The 22494-nt window shown below is 42.9% G+C and overlaps 1 long non-coding RNA gene across 1 annotated transcript in view; it reads left to right on the top strand.

Annotated features, from left to right (window-relative positions):
• LOC126998518 (uncharacterized) overlaps window positions 1-22494 on the top strand; it is a 113986-nt gene that overhangs the window by 65501 nt on the left and 25991 nt on the right. The window contains exon 2 of the long non-coding RNA XR_007752909.1: window positions 8474-8545. This is a non-coding gene — a long non-coding RNA (uncharacterized LOC126998518). The remainder of the gene's footprint in view (window positions 1-8473; window positions 8546-22494) is intronic.

The raw sequence follows: 22494 nt of genomic DNA, 5'->3' as shown, positions 1-22494 counted from the left end.
TGCCGCCATGTCCGCCTGCACGCTCCGCCGCACACCAAAGCCTCGGCCGCTGACTATAGACGTGATCCTCCAGTCGCCATGCAGCCTCACGCACACTGCCGTCCCTTACCCTTAAATATACTCACCTGCAGCGACCCCTCAGTGTGTGTTGCCGAGGGCAGAGCTTCACGGAAATGTTTTAGCTTCGCTTGGTAGAAATCAGTCTGACGATTGACAGTTATCATTTTGGTGACCTTTTGCCTTTATGTCTGTCAAACCTCAGGTGACTTGAATAATTCTGGACACAACTGTTCACCAAGTCAGTCATCTGTATGATTTGATTCGAATGGTTTGATTTATATGAAAAATCAACTACAGGCAGTTTTTATTTCCAAATGAATGCGTTTGTATCTCGAAAAAATGGAAATTTTGAATAAATGAGTGAGTCTTGCAGTGCAGTGGAAAGATAAAAGAGGAAAAGATAGAAATACATAAACTTTGAGCACGCGACGCACGAGGCGTAGAAACAGCTTCTTGTGTATCAGTTATAATCGTTCATTTTGCAGTGGATGACCAACCCTTGTTTCTACAGAGAATAATAATTGTATGTGAGTGTCTCCATGATTGGTCGTGGCTGACCTCTTGCCCGTGTTGAGCAGCCAAGTTCAAGCAGTAAGAGTAGAGATAGAGAGGAGTAGTCCACCATCCCTAACCGGTGTCTCCGTCCAGGCCCTCAAACCCAGCCAGGTCAGTTCTCGCTGTTGGTAATATTTTAGAGTTTTTCTGCACTGTAAAAAAAAGCTTGCGCCATAACGTTCACTGCGTCCCATATATAGCAAGTAAATAAGAAAGCTCTCCACAAATTCCCCTGCAAACGGTCCCCGGCGAATATACTTGTTTAAAGTCATGGCCGGTGATATTTAACAGCGCTGCTACACCCCTCGCGTGCTGATAATGGCGGCCACGCGTTCACCAGCTGTGTCCGCCCTGCCTGTTGGCTTAATTAGACTTATAACATGGATTGCTATTATGGTTGTGCTTTTTTCATGCTCGTAATTCTCTGCCGTGGTACTGAATCCGTTATGTATGCTCAGGACCACTCAGCATTAAATTCACGCGTTCCTCGCAGACTACCTTTAATAATTTTTTCCATCATTTTTTAAACTAACCCTCTCACCAAGACCTTTTCATAATTTTTCAAGTCAGCAACAGGCTCTTGACTCATGCCTCCTGCCCTCTTTGAACTCGGAGGAGAGACACCTTATGTGAATGCCTGGCAGAAAGTGGATCCCCTGAACCACTCTCTTGGGCACTCTCTTCCTCTTCCGACACTCAGCGAGAAGGTCTTCGGCATACGCTCTTCCTCGATAAAGCTGTTCGATCTGGTATATGCGTTTTGTCCTTTCTGGTGTGTCCCTTACCCTTGATGAAGAAGATGATTTGATAGAACATTAGATATTTTAGCATTAAGTATTACTGATATAGTGAGTTTCAGATCTATAGAAGCTTTCAAGTGTTTGTTAGTGAAGAATCAAAGGACTTCATCATCCCTGCTTTTATTTCAGTCTTTCGAATCGCGGAACAAAGGAAAAAAAGATGCCGTGTATTTTCCGTCCTTTTCAACATTGATCCCTCCTAACAAGAGATCAAAAACTTCTACAAAAAAAACACTCACGCAGAACAAAGATGTGGATTCTTCTTTTTTTGTTATCAGCTTCGTAATTGGTGGCGGTAGGCGTATTATCTTTTTTCCTTTCCTGTTCGCGGCTCGTTTCTTTAAGCGTATAACTTTTTTGACTCTACCGTAACAAGTGAAGCCAATGAATAAAGAAGCAGAGAGTGAATAACTGAATGAATAAAAGAATGAAAATGATGATAATGATAAGAAGGAAAATAAGAAGTTGAAATAGAAGAAGAAAATGGTGATGATGATGATGATGATGAAAAAGTAAAAGGAGAAGAAACGAAGACAGAAAGAAAAAATAATGAGGAAGAAGAAGAAAAAAGAAAAGAAAGAAAAAGAAAGGAAAGCGAAAAGCAGAAAAAGTATAAGAAAAAGAGATAGAAAAATAAAAAGAAGAGGAAGGAAAAAAAAACTAAAAGAAGAATGATGATAAAAACAGCAACAAAGGCATCGAAGAAAACATTGACAGAATAATACATCACAACCATTACGCACAACAATAACAACAACAACAACAACAATAACAACAACAAAGAAAACAGACCATTCTTCCTCGTCACTGGTGTGTGCTGGGAGCATAAATCATCATGACAAATATACTGCACACAGAAAATCGATTGGACCTCAAAAAATATCACGAAAAAGTGTGATGGAGTGTCTGTGCCTGTGTGTGTGTGTGTGTGTGTGTGTGTGTGTGTGTGTGTGTGTGTGTGTGTGTGTGTTTCAGGATTAAATAAGAACAACGATACGTATTAATTAAGCGAACAGGTGTCATTAAGAAATCAGGTCACCTTTATCCTACCTAACCGTTCTCCTCTTACTATTATTAATCACAGAGTTGTCATCTAAGTCTCTTTCATTCATCTAGACTATCCTATCAATGAACCAGAGTCTTCACATCCATCTATGTATTCCTATGTATTCCTAGGTATATTATCTTACCTATCTTATCTGTCTATTTTCTTAGCAGGCTTAATAATTTCTTCCGTTTTCTACCCTTGAGTTGCCTTGCCTTCCTTTCTGTAAATATAACAAAAATCAACGTACATTCGTCATCTTTAGCCGGAAATGTTCCACTCTGTGCCCAGTGTTATCGTCGTGAGTTACGTTTCTGTCCCTGCTAAGATAAAAATGACAATAGAAATGTACCTCGTGGACAGTAATGTGAAAGTTCGTCTTATATTTATGCACGTTCGGTTTTGCTTACCTCGACTCGTCTCGCTTGCCTCGATTCGTCTCGCCTTGTCTCGGCTTGCCTCGGCTTTACTCGGCTTGGCTCGGCTTGACTCGGCTTGGTTCGATTTGCCTCTGCTTGCCTCTGCTTGGCTCGGCTTGGTTCGACTTGCCTCCGTTCGCCCCAGTTTGGCTCGCCTTTGTTTGACTCGCCTCTGCTCGCCCCTAGTCACATGCAGGCGCCTGACACCCACTCGCCCGGTCTCAAAGCCGTCGTCTCCGGGGGAATTTTCCGCCTCTTAGCTCCTCCCTGCACCGCTATCTGGCTCCCCGCGGATCACACGTAACAGAGCAGCTTTCGTGCATCTCAGCTCTGCCTTTGACGTATTTTCTTTTCCTATCTTTTCTCTTCCAGACCCACATTTTTCCTGTTTTTATTTTCTTTCTCTTTTTTTCGTATTTCTGTTTTGCCAGTTCGTGTCGTTTTGGTGTGTGCGTGCTTGCTTTTTCTTTTTTTTCTGTTCTTGTTCTGGTTCTTCCTGTCGTTGGTTTCATGGAGGGGGATGATGTGTGTGCGTGTGTGTGTGTGTGTGTGTGTGTGTGTGTGTGCGTGTATGCGTGTGTCGTCTCAGTGAATTATGTAGGTGATTTATTTGCTATTTTCTTGTTATCTCTTACTTCCTTTCTTCCTGTCATCATATTGTTCTTCCTCTGCTTCCTCTCTTTGCCCTGTCTTCCTTTCATTAATTAATCAATACATTCATTCGCTCATTATTTATTGCGTGTCTCTGATCCTTGACACTTTCTATTTATATATTCTATGTGTCTGAATTCATTAGTCGTGTGTTTATATCGTTAAAAGAAAACTAAAAATAAGATGTCAGGTGCACAGCAAAATCATATAAAGCAGCAGCAGCAGCAACAACAACAACAACAACAACAACAACAACAACAACAACAACAACAACAACAACAACAACAACAACAACAACATAAGCCATTGCCATTTCCACTACCAATTATATCCTCCACCATCAGCAACAATCATCGCCCCCCCCCTCTCCTCCACCACCACCACCACCTCCACCACCCGCCATCGTATATTACACATAAACACATTCAGCAGCGCTTCGGCCGTAACCACGAACCAAACATTGACGGACGCCGCTGGAAACTCGCTGCCAGGATAGATTTAGCGGAGTAGGCAAAACGAGTTATAGCAGAACAAACACACACACACACACACACACACACACACACACACACACACACACACACACACACACACACACACACACACACACACACACACACACACACACAGATGTGTGTGTGTGTGTGTGTGTGTGTGTGTGTGTGTAGGTAGGTAGGTAGACGATAGATATACAATATATATTAAAGATGCACAGATACACACACACACACACACACACACACACACACACACACACACACACACACACACACACACACACACACACACAAACACACACACACAAGAGCATGTCGTTTTTGTCAGTCTGTACAATATTAATTTATGATATACTCAAAGCGTAAAGAAAACTTGCTTATTTTTATGAATGGCAATATTTTTAGGAGTGGCAATATTTTTATAAATGGCATTATTTTTATGAGTGGCAATCAACATACGCAAGTCCAAAGTATTTCCGGAGAACGAAATCTTTATTCTTTTATTTCCGCAGCGTTCAGTTCGTCGAAGGTTCTTTAGAAATTCATGCATCGGAGACGAACGGGAATCCGCTTAGCCCCATTAGACTGAGAGCCTTGTTCTGATGCCTCGTTCCTCTTTTATGAAGTCTGCGATGCATTAAATTCCTCGTCTGGTCCCGAGCGGAGACGACAAACCGCAACTCCTCCTCCTCTTTCCCTTTAGTGCGTCGTGGTGAATGCGAAGTGTCAGAATTTGATACACGAAACAAAAGGTTTTATCTGCGTGGCGTGGCGTAGTTTACGTATTAGCAACTTTGGCGTGAAATCCTCAAATAAGACTCTCAGCCCTTTGTAAGTAGCGAGGGATTATGTTTTCCGGGATACGAGTCTATACCTGAAGGAACGCACATGCAGCAGTACAGAGCTTGTTTGGTAAAGTCTTAGACTCGTGTTGGCCGGCGGGTGTTGGTGCAGCTCCCGAGGTAATGAGAGCTTCGTCGCGGCGTCAGTGGTGCTCCCGAGTGAGGCGGAGACCAAGGCCATTAGAATAAGAGTATTTTAATGGCCTTGGGGAAGACGATTCAAGGATGTGATGAGCGATGTATTGGGAGACTCGAGGATGTGTTGAGAGATGTGTTGCGGGACTAAAGGATGTGATAAGCGATGTGTTGGGGGACTAAAGGATGTGTTGAGAGATGTGTTACGGGACTAAAGGATGTGATGAGCGATGTGTTGCGGGACTTGAGGATGTGATGAGCGTTGTGTTGCTATACCCTTCGAATTTGGAATCTGGTTTGACGTTGTGAGAATGTTTTGTTGCTTTTCCGACTATACTTTCACTTTGCTTACCGTTTAATATAGGTCATGTGTCACCTTGGAAAGAATATATTAGAGGAAAGTGGTTTGAAGTTTGATATTTTTTTGTGATTTAGGGCTACACTTTTACTTTGTTCTTCATTTGTATAGCTTTTGTTTGCCCCCTTAGAAAGAACAGATGTGAGGAAAACCTTTTGATGTCCTGATGTTCTTGTGCTTCTTTTCAGGCCACAGTTTTACTTTGCTTATTATTCGTATACCTTTTATTGTCGCCTTGGAGAGAATATATAAGGTGAAAATGTTGTAATATCTTTGTGGGAAGTGCAAAATTGTGCTTTGAAATATACACTCCGTCATAAAGGTTTTCCGCGAACTACATAAAGAAGCAAATATAATCAGATGAACATTGACTTTTCTTTGGCCCTCATGTCACAATAGATTAACTTTTATTCCCGTCTGGCTGTCGAATACACACACAATAAAAACAAAGAGCTCAAGGAGAAGAGTGGAATCGCTGTTATATTGGCATTTTCTTAATATTCGGTTGCAGCTTTACATACACATTTTCAGTGGAGTGGAACTGTTATTTTCTGGCATTATTTTATTCATATTCTGTTACATCTTTACATTTTTTTCTGTAATGGAGTGGAATCGTATGTTATTGTCATTTCCTTCATATTCGGTTGCAGCTTTTTCATATTCTGTTACATCTTTACATTTTTCTGTAATGGAGTTTCAGTGGAGTGGAACTGTTATTTTCTGGCATTTTTTTTTTTCATATTCTGTTACATCTTTACATTTTTTTCTGTAATGGAGTGGAATCGTATGTTATTGTCATTTCCTTCATATTCGGTTGCAGCTTTACATACACATTTTCAGTGGAGTGGAACTGTTATTTTCTGGCATTTTTTTTTTTCATATTCTGTTACATCTTTACATTTTTTCCTGTAATGGAGTGAAATCGCTATGTTATTGTCATTTCCTTCATACGGAGTTTACATCCTTACATCCAGTTTTTTTTACTCATATTCTGTTGCATCCTTACATCCATTTTTTTTGTTTTCAATCGTCAACAAAAGATAAGCAAGAAACAAGAAAGACACTCGTTGACTTCAGTATTCTGTTACATCCTTACATGCATTTTTAGTAGAATGGAATTGCTATTTTGGGAGGGAACGTGACCTTTCCTCATATTCCTCACAGCCACATTTTTTAATCGTCAGCAAAAGGTGAACAAAGAACAACACGGACTCTCTCGCTAAGACACGGCGCACAGGAGTCGTGTGATTCAGCTGCAACAACTCAATTTCTCCTTCAGTCCCCCACCCACCCCACTCCCCTTAGCGCTATAGGTCTTGTCAGCCCCGAACTCGCAACATGGGGAAGGCTACCTGGCCGTTCACCTGAGCTCCATACATGGCCAGGAGAAATGTCGTTCTTGTCAGGCTCCTCGCCGTTGCATATTGAAGCCTGTCGGTCCAAAGCCAAAGTCAGTATTCAAGCGTTTCTTTAAGTCTCCGTCCTGAGGCTCGACTGAAATCTTGGACGCCGGTTCCTCCGTCTCAAAGGGAGATTATTTTCGTCTCCCGCGTATGTCGTCGCCGTGTGTTCCTCGGGCTGTTATCTGTGGCGGTGCGTGACGGCCAGTCCTTTGCCCCTTTATGAGGATGAGTGAAAAAGGCGGTGCGTGTGTCTGTGTGTGTGAGATGGGGTTGGGTTGGGGAGGGGGGGAGAGGGTTGTGTGTGTAGGAGGAGGAAGAAGGGATTGTGTGGGGAAGGAGAGAGTTGTGTGGGGGAGAGGGGGAAGAGGGGGTTGTGTGGGGGGAGGGGGAGGAGGAGTGCGTGTGTGTGTGTGTGTGTGTGTGTGTGTGTGTGTGTGTGTGTGTGTGTGTGTGTGTGTGTGTGTGTGTGTGTGTGTGTGTGTGTGTGTGTGTGTGTTTTAAAGAGACAGATAGACAATTACAGAAACACAGACAGTCACACAGGTACAGAAACACAGGCATTCATACAGATACAAAAACACAGACACAGGAAAATAAACAAAATAACGGATAAACAGACAGACAGACGAGTAGGCAACGACCAAGTGTTCATGACCAGACATACATTTTTCATCAGGTTCGGTCCGCCGCTGTGATGCCCAACAAGTTTTTTTCCCCCTAATTAGTTAAGTGTTCAAACATTCCCGGGCCTGGACGCATCAAAGGAGATCCCGTCCAGGCGAGAGCGAAGCCACACGCGTCTGACAGTTGACGTATTATGGAATCAGCGTGCAAACTGTTTAGCAGCAAAATATCGAAGTCGTAATTATGGGGGTGCTTCATGTTGTTATTTCCTGCCTGTTATCTCGTTAGGTAATTAGGTATTTTGTTTGTTATTTAGATAGTCAGTTGCTGAGTTATTTAGTTGTTTATATAATCATTTGTTTGTTAAGTTAGTGTTGTAGTTAGTAAGTAAATAGTTAATTAGTGTGATTATTAGTTAGATAGTTGATTTGTTAGTTATATAATTATCTGTTTATTATGTTAGTGTTGTAGTTAGTTAATAGATAGTTAATTAGTTTGATTGTTAGTTTGATAGTTGATTTGTTAGTTAGTCTGTTATATAGTTCGTTCGTTTGTAAGTCAGTTAGTTAGACAGCTTGTTAATCAGTCAGTCAGTTAGATATATAGATAGTTAGTTAGTTAATCAGAGAGTAATTTAATCAGTCAGTTGGCTTTTCAGGTAGATATTTCGTTAATTAATTTTCATATTCTTACAAATTTTCCTGCCATTATATACTTCCACTTGATTCTTCTCAGGTACGGTTTTCGGCGTCCTCTAGCAGTTATTTTTTTCGTAGATATTAATGCGTTTGAGATTCGTTTTTTTTTTACGCTGAATGATGATGATGATGATGAGGAGGAGGAGGAGGGGACGAGGACGAGGAGGAGGAGGAGGAGGAGAGGGAGGAAAATAGTGACGTTCTGTTCTGAGGAAAAGGAAGTGGAAGAGGAGAATATTTATTATGAAAACAGTGATGGTGATGATGATGATGATGATAGTGAAAATAAGGGCAACAATAAAAACAGATAAGGATAACTGTGATGACCCAATTACTTCTACGGTAGTTCTTAATGATATATCTTGTGAATTTCTTTGTTCCAGCAGACAGCAACAGCAGCAGCAGGAGGGCGCTACCAGGGTGAAGGAAGACAGCCCGCCGCCACACCCTCCCGACAGGTGAGTACACGGTGATCAGCTTCGTCAGGTATGCTCAGATGTGCTGTTTGTTACCTCCCTTTTTTTTTTTTTTTTTTTTTTTTTTTTGCCTCAGCGTTCGGTTAAAAGGGCGTTGTTTGCTTTGTTCTCTCTGTTCTCCTTGTTTGTTCTCCGTTTTTCCCTGTTAGAGTTATGGTGTGGTGATTATTCTTCTGTGTTTGAGTCTGTTTGTTTGTTTGTTTGTTTTTGTGTGTGTGTGTGTCAAAGTGAAGGGTGTTTTTTTTCTATTCCCACCGCCGATTCCACTCTTATTTTTCTCCTCCTCCTTTTCGATGTGGTGATATCCTTATGTGTGTTTGAGTTCGTTTGTTTGTTTGTTAGTTTTAGTGTGTGTATCAAAGTGGAGGTTCTCTTTGCTATCTTTTCCTCGTTCTTCGCTTCCTCTCTTATTTTTCTTTTCTTCGTTTTCTTCTGCGTCTTTCTCCTCCTCGTCTTCATCTCTTAATGTCGTATTCTTTCCTTCTGTTTCTTTTCCTTTTCTTCTCCATCCCCCTCTTCCTCCTCCTCCTCCTCTTTCTTTATTACTGCTTCTCCCCCTTCCCTCCTCCTCCTCCTCCTCTTCCTCCTCCTCCTCCTCCTTTATAAATTTCTTCTCTGCTTTCATCTTTTTCCTTTGTCGTCTTATATTATTATTATTATTATTATTATTATTATTATTATTATTATTATTATTATTATTATTATTATCATTGTTATTGTATTGTTATCGTCATCATTATCGACTTCATCATGGTTACCGTTACTGTTCTTATTGTTCTGGGTATTGTTGTTGATTTTGTTCTCTTTTGTTGTCTTCATCACTCGTTGTTGTCGTTGTTGTTGTTTTCTTCTGATCTGCTTTAACTTCTACTCAAATCTTAAGCTTCATATGCAACATCACCCCATGAATACTTAAGTCTTTTCCATGTATCTATATTTCTGTGGTTTCGGAAAGCTGTATAATTTTCACCTTTTGTGTTTGCGTTTGTTTGTGTGTGTGTGTGTGTGTGTGTGTGTGTGTGTGTGTGTGTGTGTGTGTGTGTGTTGATGTTGTTGTTGTTCTTGTGCTCTTTCTATGGCAAAATCTCAACTACAGTATCGCAAAATGTTCCTTCTTCAATTTCAATCACTCCAGGACGCTAAGGTCTCGTGTGTTTAAGGTCCTTGTGTCGCGGAGCCGAGCTGTTCCGCCATACTTCAGTGCTCACCATAGCGTGTAACTTCGGTAGCCTCATTTTTCTTCCTCCGTGTTCGCAGCTTGCTCCTAAAATGTTAATCCACTTTAATTAACAGTATCAATAACAGAAGGACAGTCTGACGTTGTTAAGCCACGTTTTGGTGCGAGTCAGTGGACAGCAGTACCGAGAGGCTTAGGCTCGTTGATGGGCACTGTGGCGCTGCCTATCGCGAGGACCAGCCGCCACTCTGACCTCGGGGACGGAGGTCTGCCGGGCCTAGATTGCAGCGTCAGCCTCACACACTTGCTCGATGGACATTCCCAAGATTTAGGGCCCATGCAAGACTCTCCGGCAAGAAAATTTGTGCTGATCCAGGCCATGAAAGGTCGTCTCCCTCCGCCCGCCACAAAAAAAATCCAGTTCGGAAAAATCTTAAGTTAAACCAGAAAGCCATGCAGGGAGAAGCGTCACTCGGCGCGTGTAATTTATTGTTCGTAGAATTCACTTGCCTGTCCGAGGCGGCAATATTTTAGTGGGAAAAAAATCATCACGTAAAAGAAGGCAAAATGTAAATGTCCGCGATCTTTTATTCCATCTTGCTCGGGAACATACAATAAACAAATTTGGTTGCAGTGCAGAAACGGAAGAGTTGGGAAGAGGAGTAATATGTAACTGACTTTTATCGTGTGTTTCTGTGCCACAGTTTAACAACGTAAAGGAATTCATTAGTATCAATATTCCATCCATGACGCGAAGTTATGAACGGAAATACAGAAATACGGCAGATAAATGTGTGTGTGTGTGTGTGTGTGTGTGTGTGTGTGTGTGTGTGTGTGTGTGTGTGTGTGCGCGCGCGCGCGTGTATTCATGTGAGTCCACTAATGGATTAAGTTCCTTGGAGTAAAAGAGGTCGCTGTCAGACAAAGACTTGATGAATCCAAAGAAAATGTGAAGTCATGTTAAACGATCACGAGACAAACGGTGTGTGACTGACAATGGGGGCCGCAGCACGATGGGCCGAGAGCCTCCGAGGAGCAGGAACAAAGCCCTCCACACAAAAATCCCTGTACCGGTGACAAGACTGGCGGTCATAGAGAGAGAGAGAGAGAGAGAGAGAGAGAGAGAGAGAGAGAGAGAGAGAGAGAGAGAGAGAGAGAGAGAGAGAGAGAGAGAGAGAGAGAGAGATATAATTATTTGATAAGGTATGGAAATAGTTGTTAATATTGCTGAATAAGGTTATGAGAGAGAGAGAGAGAGAGAGAGAGAGAGAGAGAGAGAGAGAGAGAGAGAGAGAGAGAGAGAGAGAGAGAGAGAGAGAGAGAGAGAGAGAGAGAGAGAGAGAGAGAGAGAGAGAGAGAGAGTGTGTGTGTGAAAAAAGAATTCCATAAGCAGTTCTGGACTTTTGTCAAAATGTTTTTGACAAAACACACACACACACACACACACACACACACACACACACACACACACACACACACACACACACACTCACACACACACACACACACACAACATAACCAAGCACACAAAAAGTTCGGTTATTCGAGGCACAGACACATATTGACAGACAATCCGATAGGTATGCAAGCATTAGAGGGCATCACTCAGATGTAGAAATAACAAACTGCGGCAGATCCTACAGAAACGTATTCTTTGCTTCCTTTGGCGCGCACAAGCTGACCAATTGATGTGGAGAGGACAGAGAGCCAATTGGCGAAATTCGTATACGAACAAATTATCAGGAGGGTGCTTTTTTCGTTTTAACCATTGCGAACATAGAAAACACACACACACACACACACACACACACACACACACACACACACACACACACACACACATACACACACACAATCATAAAGTAATCTGCTGAAATGAAAAGGTTCCCCGCCAGTCCACCCCAATCAGCGGGTGGAGGCGCATCTTCAAGTGTCGGGTGTCTGCATGCACGACAGCCTTCCGTGGGGCAAGGCGGCTGCGCTCTCCGGGGCACTTACCGTTGAGGGGCGAGAGCGAGTGACGAGCGTACGGACGTCAAGAGGCAGGTGTCATTCGCTGGCTCGTCAAAGCTCCTGTTCGACACATATTCTCGGGCGGGGCATGAGGCAAAAAAGCTGCGTCCCCCTCGTCGCCACGCCTCAACACTCGAGTTCACTCCGCAACACCCACCAGTACTCTCAGGCCGTGGTGCCGCTCTCTGGCCGGCGCCCGTCGCAGTGCTACAAGGGCTTGTTCCAATGATATCACTTAATTCATCTGAACATTCTTACATACCACACTTTTTCATCATTTCTGGGCTGTATCTAGGCAACTTTTAGCCTCACTTTAGATTGTCTGATGGCAAGAGACCTATCACAATCATTTATACAAGTGTGATGAGTTTATCAGAGAGCGAGACGGATAGACGGCAGCGGCTGCAGCTTGAGGCAGCAGCAGCAGCAGAAATAGTTTCCGGGAGCCACAGTGGAGGCGACACACCCGCCTCGCTCAGCAGTCAAACAGGACTGAGCCACCCCGGCAACTCCCGGCCAGTCAGCGCCGTGCGGGGTCATCCTGATCCGGGTGACGCAGGCGTGGGAGACACTCATTCCGAAATTAAAAGGACGATATGAGTTCTCCGCTTCATCACAGATACCGTCATCTGAGGCCACGATGAAATATTAAAGGCGACCTGAGAGGAGAGGCGCCCTGCAAGCCCGCCGAAATGCATTTCCGAGGCAGCCAATAGCCTTATATGTGGAGGGGGTGAATCGGGTCCTTGTGAGGACAGTCCTATGAACCACACAGCAAGTCTCTTGGCGGGAACTGAAAAATAAAAAAAACGAGAGCGCATTATTGGTTACTAATGAAATGCCATTGTGTTACCATGTGGTTAATACAGATCTGAGGCCCCTGCCAAGGCCGAGCAGGGCAAGGGTGCGGCCTTCGGCTGCCTCCCCATTACGGAATGGATGAATGGCATAAAGGAAGGCTGGATTTGTGGGGATGAAGGAGCCTAATAAATCTGTCACTTTGGGAGGAGATGAGGAGGAAAACGAAGCTAAAGAAGACTCAAGACATCCAAAGCCTGAGTTGCGACCACTCACGCTCCGTCTCTCCGTTTCAATTTTTTTCCCTTCTTATGTTTATATATTTTTATTTCTATATTTATTTACTATGGATTCCAAAAAAAGAACGATCGGATTAGGATGAAGATAAATACAGTGCGGGGCGGCGTATGTTTGTTGTTGAGAGGAAAGGTCAGCAGTAAAGAGATGCCGCATTCCATGTGTGTGTGTGTGTGTGTGTGTGTGTGTGTGTGTGTGTGTAATTCACCACGGCCTGATCACGAGTTGGACTCGCTTTCGCCAGGAGGTACCCTTCCGAAATGAGCAAGTGCATGCTCTTTATCGTCGATCTCTGGCTATTGCCAGGACCTCACACACCACACAACCCATCCCCCTTGTTCAAGGGGGGACAGTAACCACTCCTAGTCAACGAAAAGAATCCGGCCTGAGCGGGCTTGAACCGCCGCCCTGTCAGACCGTGAAGCCTGGCAGCGCAGCGCTCTAACCAGTTGCGCCACGGAGAGGTGTGTGTGTGTGTGTGTGTGTGTGTGTGTGTGTGTGTGTGTGTGTGTGTGTGTGTAATTCACCTCTTTGGTCTGCTGCGGGTCTCTCTCGAGACAGCCAGCCGTTCCCCTACGGAAGAGCACAGAGCTCGTAGTACCGATCTTTGGGTAGGACTGAGACCACTCACACACAACACACCGCGACAACGAGGTCACAACTCCTTGCCTGATGTCGCATACCTACTCACTGCTAGGTGAACAGGGGCTACACGTGAAAGAAGATAAACCCAACTTATCTTCACCCGGCCGGGGAATTGAATCCCGGTCCTTCTGGTTGTGAGCCAGACGCTCTACCCCTGAGCTACCGGGCCGTGTGTGTGTGTGTGTGTGTGTGTGTGTGTGTGTGTGTGTGTGTATGCCGCATCTATTTCCAGTAGTTAAATTATCATCGGTTTTACCTAAGAGTTCATGTAAGATATATGCTTTATTGAAGTCTGAGAGCGGGTGGCGCGTGTGAGCATATAAGCCGCTCACACGCCACCCGCTCTCATTCCACTCCGTACTTCTCCTGAAGATGGTCTTTCTATAAACCGAAAGACGTCTCGAGAATATGAACCTTGGTTACGAGTTGACATACCTGAACAGCAGTCAATGATCTCTTGTTAGAGATATAGAGAAAGCTACTAAGAAGCTGAATAATGCTTTAACCGCTGCAGACTTCAATAATATATATATATATATATATATATATATATATATATATATATATATATATATATATATATATATATATATATATATATATATATATATATATATATATATATATATATATATATATATATATATATATATATATATATATATATATATATATATATATATATATATATATATATATATATATATATATATATATATATATATAATTATATACTGTTATCCAGCATCGATATTATATATGAGGTAATAAATAGACATGTTCCGAGAGCTTGAAAATGTACCTGTCGACCTGTGATGGCCTGTGATGGGCCCGGCACACCCCGCCGCGACAATACACCGGCCGAGGCTGGCGGTGACACGCCGGGTGATGCAGGTTGAGCGTTGTGTTGTCAAGGGAACCCCTGTCATCGTCTGCATAATTGTCCGTACTCTGAAAGTCATGCCAACGAGACTAATTTTCTTTACCACAAACTGTTGAGGAGAGACACACCTCAGCCCCTGCACGCCTCAACCAGTGTCAGTGTTTTGATCGAAGGTCTGCCGCTCCTTACTGTGTCCGACAATTGTTTTGTTTTCATAGTGATTTCCAAACCAAAACCAAGTGTTGTGAAATGTTTCTCTCTGTCACTAGTAAAAAATGAGTACTTTTTCCCTTTTCCTTTTTCTATCGAAAGTAACATGTTGAACTTGCATAAGATACATAATTTGTTTTACTGTTCACAGGGTTTTATAGTTGTTGGCTGTGCGAGTTGCTGCACTTATTTCACTGCGTTGCTATTGACGTTTATTTATGTTATTGTAAGACTTTTTTTCGTGAACAAACCAAGGGCGTTTAGATTGTGCAACATCGTTGAATGCACCTAGCAAGACTTACAGATAGTGGTTCTTTTATATCTACAAAATTGAAAATGTGGAAACACAAGTTGGTAGGCGTATTCACATCTGCGGGAATGTTTTCACGTATTCGTGTTGCCTGGCGAGTGTCGGGCCGCGTCCCCAAGATAGCCGGCCGTGCCGCGGCGGCCGAAAATCTATCACAGATATCACTCAAAGTTCCAACATTTTTACAGTTTGACTTCTACAACGCTGCAGCATTTCTACTTTATACAGACTTCTTCATACAGTACTATTTTATAAACAAGATCCAAAAGTAGTGTTTATTTATTTCTAATCGCCATTAAAATACATTTAACCTTTGTCTGTTTCCTAATCCACGATGCTCACTTTGTCTCCTTGGTACACCAACATTTATCTCGCCAGTCCTCCACTCCTGATCAGTGTCGGTAAATCCATCAGTGAATAAAGAAAATAAGAAAATTAATCAATTAGCTTCACAAAGGTCTATGCTGATGGTGTTTTGCCTGTATTCAGCTGTGGACTCAAAAACAGCCCCTACGAAAGTTTTAAGCCGTAAATATGCGAGTTTACAAAGAAATATGGAAAAATTTATACTTCGGGAGAGGATGACAATAAAGCGTCGTGTATTTGTGTATTTCTGAGTAAAGTTGATATTGCAGTTACTATGGAAAAAAAACTTTGGAGACAGGCCGTTGATTGGAGTGCGCACCGACCTAGATTGAATTACCTGTGTGCATGTGTAGCTGCTTCGATAAAAAAAAGGCTGTATAAAGACTAAAATATGATGATAGAACAGATACAAATAGAGTTTTCCAGCAAATAGTTGCGAGCATGTCAGCATTGTTACAACTGCCGTAGCAACATAAATATAAATAAAAAAAAACAGAAGAAAAAGAAGATTCAGTGTAGTGGTGAATGCATGTACAAAATCTCTTAACAGTTCAGCGTATGCATCGCTCTGAACACTCTCCCCCACCCTTCCTCAGTTTGTGTTGACGTGGAGAGTAGAATATTTTGTACTAACATTTGTTGAATCTTATATTATTGCCAAATGCCCTTAAATTAACTTCCGTCACCCATGCTACACTTCGCAAAGGCAATGATAACCAGACTTCATTGGGATCGTAGAATTTTTTGTCCTATTATTTCTTGAATCTTATATTATTGCCAAATGCCCTTAAATTACCCTTCGTCACCCATGCTACACTTCACAAAGGGAATGATAAACAGACTTCATTTGAATAGTATTTTTTGTCCTTTTATTTGTTGAATCGTATATTATTGCCAAGTACCCTTAAATTACCCTTCGTCACCTATATATGTTACATTTCACAAAGGCAATAATAACCAGACATTCAAGCAGCTGATTCTGAATTCGTATAGTAAAATCTGAAAGTAAATAGAAACAGTACCGCCTCTGCCTTTCCTCTGTCCATAGTTTGAAGGAAATATTGTTTGGCTCATTCATTAAGGTGAAGATATTTGCCACATTCCCTTATCAATTACTTTTAGTTCATATATTTCACTCGCTATGGGAATTCAAGACCCCGGGCAATGTTAGATCCCAAAAACTGAAAAAAATTGCCACACTCCCTTATTTATTTGGTTTAATTTAATCTCACACTCGTTATGGGAAATCATGACGCCGGGGAGTGTTAGACTCTCGAAGTTGATCAAAGAGAAGACGCACATTAGCACACGTCAACGAGCGACTTCCTCTGTGACGTGGCTAACTGATCGTCGACTCGCCAAGACTGACGCGACGAAGAGGCTAAAGGATTCCCACGGCGATGTTGTAAATTCATCATCAGCGTCGTGCGGGACAGGCCGGGGCGCGTGCAAGATGGATGGCTGGGAGGGCGGAAAGGTGCTGCTGCCGACTCGGAAAGTAAAATTAAAGTCGCAGGACGTTAACGTGAATATTGAAGTCATGGTTTTTTTTTATTATTATTCTTTTTTCTGGGGCGCGTGATGACATACTGCGTTATTTCAGGTGTCCGGCGCGAATAAATTGTGCTCAAAATAGTGCTATGTAGTCTTTTTCTCTTGTCATGTTCTCGCTGCTCTACTCTGAATTACTCCTTTACAGCGTCTATTTGTTTTTAGTTTGGTTGGGGGGGGAGTTGGTCCATGAAAATTATAAATAATAACTTAATTCCACCAACGCCGATTGTCAGTGGGAAAAAGGTAACCTGACGTTATGTTTATTTATCCACTTATTCTTGCTCCCTTTACAGCATTCTTTTTTTAGGGGGGGTGGATGGAAGGGAGTTCTTGAAACAATAAATAATAAATGAATTCCACCAACACAGACTGTTAGTGGAAAAAGAGTGACTTGGTTATTTTATATATGATCATTCGTTTATATTTATTCCCTTAACTTCCAGTTGGCCTTAAAAGTTCATTTTAAACCAAGCTCAGCGTCACTCCAGCGTCCTTCCGTCTTTGCCCCGCCCCGCCGCGTCCTCGGCGGGGCTGCCAAGGCGCCGGCACTTCATTAATTATGTTGCGTGTCACTCGTGGCCGTAAATTTGTATTACTGGGACGTGTGTTACGGCCATTGCCTGTGTGTGTGTGTGTGTGTGTGTGTGTGTGTGTGTGTGTGTGTGTGTGTCTCATCCTCAGGTAAAACAAATGCCCGCAACTAGCCGCCAGTCTATCGAGGGCAGCTTGGCACGCTGTCGCAGCATCGAGGGCCGATGAAGCGCCTTTTCATTTTCTGTGCCTCAGAACAGCAGGAGGGTGTTAACGGTCACTAGAAAATGGCATTGGTTTTCCACTGAGTTCAAACGCCAATACCATTAGCCCTGCGGCATTTCTGGAAAAGTGCTGCTGTTGGTTCACGGCAACGTCTGGGATGAAACCCTGACAGGTAACCGAGCCATTAAAGGCTCAAAGGCCCAGGATAACGGAACTCGAGAGAAAGAAGCGTGATTTATAGCTTTTTTACATTTTTGGTGCGTAATAACCAGACATTCAAGCAGCTGATTCTGAACTCGTATAGTAAAGTCTGAAAGTAAATACAAACAGTACCGCCTCTGCCTTTCCTCTGTCCATAGTTTGAAGGAAATATTGTTTGGCTCATTCATTAAGGTGAAGATATTTGCCACATTCCCTTATCAAGGCGGTGGCTGAATCGACAGAGCAACACCACCGCGTTCAGGAGGACGCGAGTTCAATCCCCGCCCGGTGCCACCAAGCTGGGATTTTTCAGCCGCCGCCGAGTGGCTTAAAACTACCCACATGCTGTCCAGAAGACCACCTATCAACCCGGACTCTAGATTCTAGGATTAAAGATGAGCTCCGGGAGGGCAGCATGAGCCAATGCAAGATGGCGCCACTATAAACACTCGCCTGCGCCAGAACGGGCTGGGCCGACCATCAGGACCCACCGGGAAGAAGCCTTGGGCCGATCATCAGGCCCCACCGGGAAAAAGCCTACCGGCGCTATAGGCCGCGACGTAAAAAAAAAAAAAAAATGTGTGAGTAAGGTCTTTCTCCTTGAAGCTTACCTCCCCACGCTATAGCGCCAATGACGAGTGTTGTGACGCAAGACGTATATAGATGAGGATAGCCTCTGCAGAATGCAGGGCACAACCCTTGTCTAAAACCCGGTTGCTAGTTAACAGAGGTAAGGGTGTCATGTGACTGCATAGCTTCCTCCTCTTTGCCCTGAATGTCCTCTCGATCATTAGCCAGCTTCCTGCCAACGTGTGGTGTAGAATTACATGCTGCCAGAATACAGCTGACGTGGAGAAATGAACCTCATTAATGCAAGTTCTGGTACAGGACTAAACTCTTCACATAAAAGGCTCCCTAATCCAGGACTCACCTCCCCAGACATCACTCAAACTTACTCGGCCCTCATACGCGGCAGCGAGTCAGCTTGAATAGGAAGCACGTGTAGAGGATAATTGGGCACAGCGATTACTTAAGGCCCATACATGTGTAAAGGAGAGCATTAGCCTGGCTGAGTAAAGGTGAGCGTTAAACTTGCGAAGTAAAGGTGAAGGTTTATTAACCTGACTCCGGCCCAGCGGCAATCGGTTCGACGTAAAGGAAGCATTGGACACGACCCGGCTGAGATGTTTAGTCGATAGGATGAAAGCAAATATTGAGAAAATCAAATAAAAAATGTGGTAGTAGGGAAAACAAAGGAGATCTTGTTTATTCAATAATGTTGAATATTTTAATCAAGAATGAATACTGAACGAGCTAAGTTTGGGAAGCAAAAATTAACTTTTTTTATAACATTTATAATTCCCGCCACCTCCTCCCTTCACGCTGCAGTTAAAACTCGCCTCCTCCTCCTCCTCCTTCTCCTCCTCCCCACAACCCACCATCGATGCTCCCCCAAACCCCGCAGCTCAAGAGGGATTTCACAAGCAAACTTGCTCTTGTTCGTCTCCACTTGTGTTGAAGAAAAATGCACCGCTGCCGGATTATGAATACTTTGCCGCGCGGAGAAACTTCACCTGGACCGTTGTCTCGCTATCAGTGGGGAGCAAGGCACTGCAAAGTTTTGATGCCGTAGATTACGTGGAATGAATTGAGGTCCGCCCTTTCGCTTGCGGGATCACGTGTCTGGCGACCACCGCGAGCACGTCTCTCTCCAACAGTTGATTTGTTTTCCTTGCATTTGTTTCTTTACCTGTTCCATTTTTCCACCTTTTCTCGATGCTACTCAGAAGTCACACTCACCTAGTATTGTCTCTCTTCCTTCTGATGCATGTATACCAAAAGGATGAAAAAAAATGGGAAGATAAGAAAAGAAAACCCATGTGTTGGTACTTATAAATATGGTAATCCCGAATTTCAGACATGGCCACAGATTTCTGAGGTTGCAGGAATACAGAATCGCTCTCCTGCAAGTCACGTCTCGCTTCGACACACTCCAGAATTCCAAGTTTCATCGGAAAGGTCGAGGAAGTGTAATTATGAAAAACAAGTAATGATTTCCCCTCCCGAGCCTCGCCTCTCGCCTGAAACGTTCCTGGAATAGTTCTCGTTCACAGGTGTGTCTGATTTCGTAACACTTTCAGGTTTCCCAGCGCTGATTCGACATGCACTGATGGAACATGTTTTAGTAGTATGCGGAGTAGGATGGAGTACACGTAACATATGCCGGAGTAGAATGAAGTACACGTAACCTTGGTCGGAGTAAGAGGAGTACACTTAACATCAAACAAAGAGAGCTGGAAAACGTTGGGAAAGGTCTTCTCCTGATGATGATGACTAGCAAGTTAGGTGTTTCTGCCATTCCGGGAAATCATATTCAGTATTCTTTTCCTGCGGTGAATCGGGGCCCTGAACGGCTTTCCAGGTGTTAAGGCTTTTATGTTTGCGCATTAGGGCCATGTGCCTCGGGTTGTTGCATCCTGTTATCAGTGTAAATAGGCGTTTTGTTTGCACTGCGCGCCAACAAACTGTACACCTCGCCCCTCCTGACGGCGGGGAGCGTCCTGGAAGGTTGTCTAAACGTATGTCGATAGAGTGATTTTTTTTTTTTACAGCAGTCAGTTCAAGGGCATAAAAAAAAAATCCCGCAACTCACTGCTCCTATAAAGAGTTAGAGGAGTGGCCGAAAGATGGGTCAATTTCGGGAGGAGAGGTGTCCTGATACCATTCTGCCTTGAGTACTTACCCGTTACCACGATGACTAATAACAACAAAACAGATGGAAACAGTAGAAAGTGTTGCAAATAATAATAATGTAAAAAACAAATGTAAAAATGGAAAGATATATAAATGCAAAAAATAATGTAAAAATAGTAATAACGTAAAAAGACTGGAAGAAAAAGAAAATGGTAAACACGTGGGAAGCAAACAAAAAACACTCAAACATTTGGTGTTGCCGAAAGACCAGTGGATAATAAATTCCAGCTCTTATTATTTCTTTCCTCTACTCCTTACCGGTTCAAAACTTCATAATTACTGCAGTTAAAAATATATCAAGGCTCCCCTGCTGAGATTCTAAACACAAGCCACAATAAACTCATGTCTGCAGCCGGAACACTAAATCTAAGAGGCAAGGTTGCAATTACAGTTTTATCTCGCCATATATCATAAGTAAAGTTAGATACGAGTCTCTTTCTTAATAATGACCATTTCTCAAACTTCTGGTCTATAAATCAAGTCGTGTACTTCTGAGTTTCCATTAGTCTCCCTCGCGTCCAGATGGGAAGGACATTTTTTCATGGGGAAGTTTGGTCAGAATGAGTTGATTACGCCAAGGGAGCCGAGATAGAGACTGTGTGGTATGGCTCAGTAGTAGATGTGTTTATGTCGAGGATATTTTTAGTGTGGCTCAGTAGTAGCTGTGTGTATGTAGAGGTTGTTTGTGGTATGGCTCAGTAGTAGATGTGTTTATGTCGAGTTTGTTTGTGGTATGGCTCAGTAGTAGCTGTGTGTATGTAGAGGTTGTTTGTGGTATGACTCAGTAGTAGATGTGTGTAGATCCTGGTTGTTTTGAAGTAAGCCGATGTTCATTGTCTTAAGCACGGAGGGACGCTGACATAGAGCTGACCATCATAGGAAGGAGTAATTAAAAAGGATAGGAGTAAAAAAAATGTAACTTCCATCATCTGGTCACTCCCAAATTATGCACAGGTATGTAAGGCTAAATTAACGTTTCTTGCATTACTAAAGAAATGTAACTTCCATCATCTGGCCACTCACAAATTATTATATTGGGCGTTGATATGCGAAGTACAGATCGAAGTGTCTAGCAGTAGTAAAGAAATATAACCCTCCTCCCAAACACATTTATCATTCTTTGATCCACTGCATTCAACGTTAACTTACCTTCATCCAGTCCGTTGCACGACGATTCATTAATTGACTAAACATTGCTTTCCTGCAGTTTTTCACATTTTATCTTTTTTACGACCAGCGTTCACGGAATAAATTGAAAAAAAATACCAGAACCAGTAGACGAGCTAGGCCAAACGCGCCAAAAAATCCATGTTTTATCCGAGGCTGTAATGGCGATCGCCCGGCTTTATCTTTTTATTTTTTTTAGTTTAGTAGATTTTTTTCGTAATTTGTTTGTTTCCGAAATGTAGCACAGTGAACGTTTTACAGGCAACAGTGTCTTAAAGTTTAGGTCCCGATATTCCAATAGTTCCAGGTACCATGCGTCGAGCGGGCGGGTGTGAGAAAATTCCCGCCAGCAAAAGTATGGAAATTCAGGTCAAATAATCGTGTATCAACCTGTGTGTCTATGTTTGTCTACCTGCCCTGAATATTAACCTGTGTGGGAGGGGCGGAATTAATTGTTTGCTTGTTCCTTCATCTCGTGGGTATTGCATCGTCGCCTTGTAATGAGCAACGCAATACAAATTACTCGACACGCTAGTTTACGTCTAATGTATATGACGGGTTTCCTTCACACACACACACACACACACACACAAACGCTCATACACAAAGAAGCAGACATACATACAGACAAACAAACACAAACATACATACAAACAAACCAACAAACACACACACACACACACACACACACACACACACACACACACACACACACACACACACACACACACACACACACACACACACAAAGAAGCAGACATACATACAGACAAACAAACACAAACATACAAACAAACACA

The sequence above is a fragment of the Eriocheir sinensis genome, chromosome 14 (assembly GCF_024679095.1).
Source record: "Eriocheir sinensis breed Jianghai 21 chromosome 14, ASM2467909v1, whole genome shotgun sequence".
In the NCBI taxonomy this organism is placed as follows: domain Eukaryota; kingdom Metazoa; phylum Arthropoda; class Malacostraca; order Decapoda; family Varunidae; genus Eriocheir; species Eriocheir sinensis.
This window is presented reverse-complemented; position numbering and strand designations above follow the sequence as displayed.